The 7,785-nt window shown below is 40.4% G+C and overlaps 1 pseudogene; it reads left to right on the forward strand.

The window, feature by feature from the left end:
- The first annotated feature begins 3,163 nt into the window (after positions 1 to 3,163).
- On the forward strand, positions 3,164 to 4,535 carry LOC117879794 (annotated as a pseudogene).
- The last annotated feature ends 3,250 nt before the right edge of the window (positions 4,536 to 7,785 follow it).

The raw sequence follows: 7,785 nt of genomic DNA on the forward strand, positions 1-7,785 counted from the left end.
CATCCGGGCTTCTTGCACATTACTGGATATCTTATACTGCCTATTGGCCAGATTGGCTTTTGGAGACTTGGAATACCAATTCACCCCTTTCTTAATGACAGTTATAGCAATAGTGATTTCTCTGCATTGCTGTCACACTGGAAAGTGCGGAAGCTCTCCTTCTCTTCTGTTTCCACCCTGGATGGAATTTTTAATGAGGAAGTCCTGTGGTGCAATTTGTAATCCCAGTCCCTATTTTTATTAGGAACACTCCTTGGGGACACTGGGGAAGGAGGTGTCCATGGAACTACCCTCTTTTCTGGGTCCAGCTGTCTGGGAGGATTGAAAATATGGTATGGTATGGATTATAATCTGCTGATGTGTGATGAAAGGATAAGGGAGGGAAGAGACTTGGGAATGCTGCCTGTTTTTCTTTGGTTCTGCCTTTGTCATAACTAGAAAGGGAAGGGTAACAATCCTCCTGTATACAATACTATAAAATCCCTCCTGGCCAGAGGCACCAAAATCCTTTTACCTATCAAGGGTAAAGAAGCTCAGGTAACCTGGCTGACACCTGACCCAAAGGACCAATAAGGGAACAAGATACTTTCACATCTTGGGGGGGAAGGCTTTTGTTTGTGCTCTTTGTTTTTAGGGGTGTTTGCTCTTGGGACTAAGAGGGACCGGACATCAATCCATGTTCTCCAAATCTTTCTGCACAAGTCTCTCATATTTCAAACTTGTAACATGCCAGGCAAGGCGTGTTAGTTTTACCTTTGTTTTTTCAACTTGTAAATGTTCCTTTTGCTAGAGGGTTTACCTCTGTTTGCTGTAACTTTGAACCTAAGGCTAGAGGGAGTTCCTCTGCGCTCTTCGAATCTGATTATCCTGTAAAGTTATTTTCCATCCTGATTTTACAGAGATGATTTTTACCTTTTCTTTTAATAAAATTCTTCTTTTAAGAACCTAATTGATTTTTTCATTGTTTTAAGATCCAAAGGTTTGGATCTGTGTCCACCAGGACTAATTGGTGAGGGGATTGCCAAGCCTTCCTAGGGAAAGGGGTGTATGGGCTTGAGGGGATATTTCTTAAACCTACCCAGGAAAAGGGGGTAAGGGCTTGAGGAGATATTTTGGGGGAAGAGGAACTCCAAGTGGTCCTTTCCCTGTTTCTTGTTAAAGCACTTGGTGGTGGCAGCGTATTTTTAACCTAAGCTGGTAAAAATAAGCATAGAGGGTCTTTCATGCGGGTCCCCACATCTGTACCCTAAAGTTCAGAGTGGGGAGGGAACCTTGACAGCCTTATTTTGTTTTTAGGGACAGGGGAAGGTGATGCATCTGTATTTAAGCTCTGAATGGAGACCATGAAAGCCCCATTGATCCAGGCTGCAATTCTAGGAGTTAAAGTGCTCTTCCTTGCCTTTGATTTTGCTCATGTCTCTGGGACACCACTCAATGTGGTCCCTCCAGCAACTGTGGGATGATGGGCTACTGTTCCTCATTGTTGTCCTTGGTGATTGGATTCCCGATGGACTCAATAGGCATAGTAACCATCACAGACTGCACCACATCACAGACGTTGCTCAGAGAGGTGAACTCCTTGCAGCATGTGGCAGACCGGAGCAGTTTGGGCCCCAGGAGTCTTTACATTTTGCACACTTCCTTCTGTCCATGTGGCAAAACAAAAATCAGAAAAACAAGCTCCAAACTCAGGAAGAATTAGCAAAGCTGCCCAAGGAAGAAGTGTGCGCATAAGTATGCAGTAAAGAAGGTGCTCAGGCTGCCATATAAAGGGAACAAGCAAGCCAGATCCTGTCAGAGCAGCTTCCACCATGAACACGCTTCTTCAGAGGCAGGAAGCTGACTACTATAGGTCAGAGCCAGAGTGAAGGGGGACTGAGTCAGTGGCTGAAAAAGTGAAAAGCCTTCCTTTAACGTGGTTGGTGGCCTCATTTCTAAATTTGCATGCTCCCATATGGTCTGCACCAATGGAATTGGGCTACAGAAATATTATATTTTAAAATATTAAAATTGTTGTTTTTTTTTTGCGGCTGCCAGGTAAATGAACTAGAGCAGGGAAGCAGAGTGTGTATGCAGCTAGCAGAACACTGGAGGTTTTTGTTTGCAGCTGCCAGGAAAGGCCTCTGCTCTCCTGGAAGCTGCTGGGGGAGCAGAGGCCTCTGGGTGGTAGTGAGGCACAGTACAGAAGAAGGGAGTGGACTTTTGTGTGTGTCAAGGTACAGCTGGAGGGATTCAGATCTGTGTTTTTCTTTGTGGAATATAAAAATAATAAAGGAAGAATAGCTTGTCATGCTGGTGCTAACTCAAGGTCAAACAAAGAGCTTTGACCTTCTCCAGAGTTTACTGGAATATAAGTAATCTCTGTGTTTGGATTTGTCAAATGTGCAGATGATGCTCCTTTGGTAGCTGGAGCAAAGAATGCCACAGTATCACTGCTCACTGCTCATCTGGGTGATCATGAAGAAAAAAGAATTTAGTATCTGAAGTATAAGCCCGTGAAAAATGAGGGAAAGACAGGCCTAAATGCTGTCATGTCTGTTCTTATCCCTACAGTGAGTTTCTTTTAGATTATGTGGCCTAAAGCCCCACCAAGTTAAAGTGCTCTACAAAGAAATTAAAACTAGATATGTGAACTGCTGTACTACTGAGAGGCCCAAGGAACCTGTGCAACAGCCATCCTTGTGCAGAACAGACCAAGAAGAGCCAACAACTGATTTTCTAAATCAGTGTTTCCCAAACTATATTCCGCGGAACACTGGTGTTCTGCACGATGTGAATAGGTGTTCCATGAAAGAATCGTAATTTTAAAAAAAGGGTCTTTAAATTTTTCTTAATTTTAAATTTGGTATATTTGAAGCGTAGTTTACAACTATTTTTGAATTACTATAATTAACATAAAACTCTTTTTCTGGTTATTGATAGATCTTGTATTGAATATCATGGCATAAAGAGAACACGGCATGCAAGCATGTTGACGTCTACCCCTTTTGGGCACGTTTCAGTGAGTGACGTCGTACCCCTTCCGCTCGAGGCTGCACGAACTGCAGCGGTATGCACACACCATTCTCTTTATGCCATGTTGAATATAACATATTCACTCAACATGTTCAAACCTTTGGATCTTTACCGTGTGTGCGGTTAACACAATTAAACTAGCTTCGCTCAAAACAATATAAATATTTGTGACAAACAAAATCTGACAAAAATCAGTATTTCTAAATATTGTTACTAAACCTAATCACCATGGATTTGTGGCTAAAAGAAGGAACTTTGAAACGAAAAGCAAGTTCTTCTGGTACTCCAACTGTGGCCGAAATAAATGAGCAAAATATTGTGACACTTCAAAGTGAGGATGAACAATTGCAGTCTTTTGTTGCAGAAAAATCTGTTAGTACTAGTGAGTTATCCAAGGTGAAAGAATTTCCACCGAAGTATATTAAAAAACAAGAAGGAGCAGGTGTTAAAAGACCGAAACGAAAGTATGATGAAAGTTATTTGTCTTTTGGTTTTACATGTGTTGGAAATAAAGATGTTCCTGATGCGCAGTGCATCGTGTGCAACAAAATACTAGCAAACAGTTCACTGGCTCCTGCTAAACTTCATAGGCATTTGGAAACCAAGCATGCTGAATAGAAAGACAAAGATATAAGTTTTTTCAAGAGGCAGCGTGACTCACTTGGAAATTGTAAACTTTTGATTATTAAAATTGCTAAAACAGACAACAAAAGTGCAACAGAGGCATCTTATTGAGTAAGTTACCATATAGCGCTTGCCGTAGAAGCTCATACTATTGGAGAAACACTTATAAAGCCTTGTGCAAAAGATATAACGTGTATGTTGAGCGAGCAGTCTGGTAAAAAAATTGATGTTGTACAGTTGTTAAATAATACTGTTGCACGCCGCATTAAAGAGCTTGCCGATGGCATAGAAAAAGAGCTAGTTTGCCGACTGAAAATTTGCCGTGAGTATTCATTGCAGCTAGATGAGTCCACTGACATTTCAGGACTTGCTGTGCTACTAGTATTTATCCAATATAGATTTAATAATATTATTGAAGAGGACCTGCTCTTATGTGAATCTCTGCAAAGCAACACAACTGGAGAAAAAATTGTTGATGCAGTTGAATATTTCATCAGAAAGCATGAAATTAGTTGGGGAAAATGTATTGATGTATGTACTGACGGTGCTCGGGCAATGATCGGGAAGATGAAGGGAGCTGTAACACGAATCATAAGTGTGGCACCAGAAAGCACTAAGAGCCATTGTGTTCTACATAGACAAGCACTTGCAGTTAAAAAAATACCAGCATATCTGAAAACTGTGCTTGATGAAGCAGTACAAATTATCAATTTTGTCAAATCTTGACCACTTCAATCCAGGTTATTTAAAATTTTGTGTGAGGAAATGGGTAGTCAGCACAAAACGCTTCTTTTACATATAGAAGTGAGGTGGCTATCCAGAGGAAAAGTGCTTGTGAGGCTTTTGAGCTTCGTAGTGAACTACTGGTATTCTTCACTTCAGATAATTCAGGATAGAAAAACGCAGAAACATCAATCCCATTACATCCAAAATTGTATTTCTGTTTATAAAAATATATTTTCCTAGTAAAAATCTAATTTGTTTGGTGTTTGTGTATATATAAAAACAGGTTTTTTAAGTAGAACACTGTTTCTAATTTTGACTCTTGCACTTGATTTTTGTACTACTTTATACGCGCTTTCCAGTTAGAAATTGTTAGTTCAAGTTATTTTAAATTTGTATTTTTGCTTTGCTTTATAAAATAAAATATATTTGAGCATAAATAATGCAATTTTTTATTTGAAAACCAAAAAAGACTACAAAATAATATTATAAGTGTTCCGTAATAGGCTAAAAAGTGTTCCGTGGCCAGAAAAGTTTGGGAAACTCTGTTCTAAATGGTTCAGAAACTTTCAAAGAGAGCTGCATTCAAGTTATTTGTAGGCCCATATTCAACTGAACCCAAACCTATTAAGTCCAAACTTAATTTAAAACTGATTAACCTCTATGAAGATTAGAACCTTGTTTGGAACCAAAGATTTTTCTTCATTTAGTCTCAGACCAAGAGGTTTGAAAAGGAAACTACCCTGTTGTGAGATGCAGCTCTAATGAGCTAGTTGTCAGACATGGATTTGTTGTGCAGGCACAGATGGTGTATGTGAGCTGCAACCACCACCACCACCACCACCACCAAAGTGCTTCATAAAGAGAACTCACCCTCGAAAGAGAAAAAAATAATTATTTGTGCTATTAAATTAAGTAATTGTGGGGGAGCCTTTCAAAGGCACAAGTTAGGGGCCTAACTTTCATGGGAAATCCATGGGGAATTAAACACTTAACTGGCGTTTTTGCCTTTGGAAAATTTCTGAGTCCATGCCTAGTTGTCCATTTAATACAATCACCAACTCTGCAAGCACAACTGCTCATTTTTCCCCACAGGCTATTTGGATCCTCTTGGTGAATTCTAACCTAAAATCTGTTCCATAAGATCTGTACAGCTATTTTACAGTCAGTGGCTAAACATTTTGTTCTTAATCAGGAAATATTCCCTTCACTTTGCTTGCACTACTGATTTGACAACAGCAAAAGAAGAACTGCATGTTCTTTAAACATCACATAGCTTATTGCCCATGCAGTGGTGATGAATTGATCAGTATGATATAAATATCTATACAGACAGATACAGATATCACAAAGTTTAGAAATTAATGTTCTTCCTTGGTTCCCTCTCTCAATATTTTTTTCTTCCTTTGCAGTAAGTATCTGATTATTTTCCAGATCTTCCCTGAGGACCATAGAGATCCATTTTTCAGAAAACTCCATAGAATCTTGTTTGGTTTTCTATATTCTTTCCAAAACTAATTTTGTTGTTGTTGTTCTGATAAGGTTCTCTGCTGACCAAACTATAGGTTCAATCCCTCATTAAATATAACTCAGATGGTTCTCTGGAAACTTTAATCTTGCACAGGGAAGTGCAGTGCTATACAATTTCATGACAGTTTAAATGCAACCTCCAAGTTAGCTAGGGACTTGTCTTAGTATTGATTAGTTATTTACTAGTTTATCAGATTTCCTCCTTGAAATTTTAGTAACCATTTAGAGTATAATTGCATATCTATACTGTGCTTAGCACCTATCACCTCAGTATTTAAATACCAAACAAAATTGAAGCACACATTAACCTGAAACAGAAAGCTGTTTTATGTTCTGTTATTCCAGAACAGAAAAGTGTGACTGATTGTAAGATTCTATTTTTAAGAACTTTGTTTTTGGGAGGAAAAGCTTTATTTTAAATATGGTTTTGCACCTTGATATATACTCTTGGGCTCTGATATTTTCTAGGATGGCATTTCATAGTCAGGGTCTTGCTGCCTAGGTATGCTCTGTTTCCAGTGCCTGCTAGACAAACCCTCAACCAATTCAAGTGCAGCGTAGTTATCTTGGAAGAACATATAGGATAAATGTTCGGTGCCGTATAGATTAGCACCAGTACTTTGAAGTCTGTTCTGAAGTGAATCAGAATGTGATGGGGTGTAACAGGCGTTTGCTGTCCCTGGTGGAGACCCCACCACCTTGGCACACCCTATTCTAAGAAGGTGCCCTGCTGGAAAGGAAGAGCAGTGAGTTCAGACCTCCAGGGGATGCCTACAAAGGTCTGCAGCAGAACCAGTGGCAGATTTAGAGTTAGTGGGGCCCTGTGATCAGCTTCATTTTTGGGGCCACTCCTTGGGACCCAGCCAAGAAAAAGAACATTTTCTCTTATCTTCCCCCCACCCCCATTTTTCATTCTTTTTTTCTTGATCCTCCTCCTATAAGTAATAGGAAATAAATGAAAATAAAGTGAGGTACCTTGATTGTTTTTGTAGTCTAACTTATTTTTCCACAGACCACTTGAAAATTGCTGAGGGTCTCGACGAACCACTTAATGATCTTTCCAAATATTGTTTGTACCGTTAGCTAACTATTGTAAAGTGCTTTTGATAAGAGCGCTTTATAAAAAAAAAATGTAAAAAAACATTGGGGTGCAGGGTCTGGCCAAGAGTTAGGGTGCGGGAGGGGGCTCAGGGCTGGGGCAGAGGGTTGGGGTGTGGAGCGCTTACCTAGGGCAGCTCCCATTTGATGTGAAAGGTGCAGGTGGGGGTGTTGGATAAAATCTGTTTCTGACCTGTTTTATGTAATGTCCATCTTGGATTTGTAAAAGGACAACTAAGCCTCCATCTTGGATACCCTTGTTGCCAGCCCAGAGGGCTCGAGGGGGCAACAGGGTTCGTTGCCCGGTGTGCGTTGCACCAAAAGACACACCAGGGTGGAGAAGCAAACCAAATTTATTCAAGAGCTCTGAATAGGCACTAGGAGACCAGCATGTCTCAAATTAAGCGCAGCAACTACAAGCAAGTTTCCCATTTTATATTCCAAGCTGTTTGTGTACAAGCCTTTGTTCTGTTCCTCCCTTACCCCTCCCTTCCCGACAGCGGTTACAGCAGGCAGTACATTGTGGCGTGTTAGAAAAGTTCTCATCCGCATGCTTATCTTCGACCTTGCAAGCTCTACGTAGTAGGCCTTTCCCTCCCCCTTTTCCCTTCGTTATCACTACTGCTTCTGCTAGTGTGAGCAAAACTGCAGCTGTCTGCTAAAAAGCTGGCTGTTACATATTCTGCTTCAGCATTTAGGCTGTTAGCATGGAGGCTGGTTAAAGTTCACAAGATGGAGTTACTGTGGCTCACTTAGACCCAGAGCAGGGGGGTTTCATCGGCACTTATGGCCTTC

Source organism: Trachemys scripta, chromosome 1 (genome assembly GCF_013100865.1).
Source record: "Trachemys scripta elegans isolate TJP31775 chromosome 1, CAS_Tse_1.0, whole genome shotgun sequence".
NCBI classification, from domain to species: Eukaryota; Metazoa; Chordata; order Testudines; family Emydidae; genus Trachemys; species Trachemys scripta.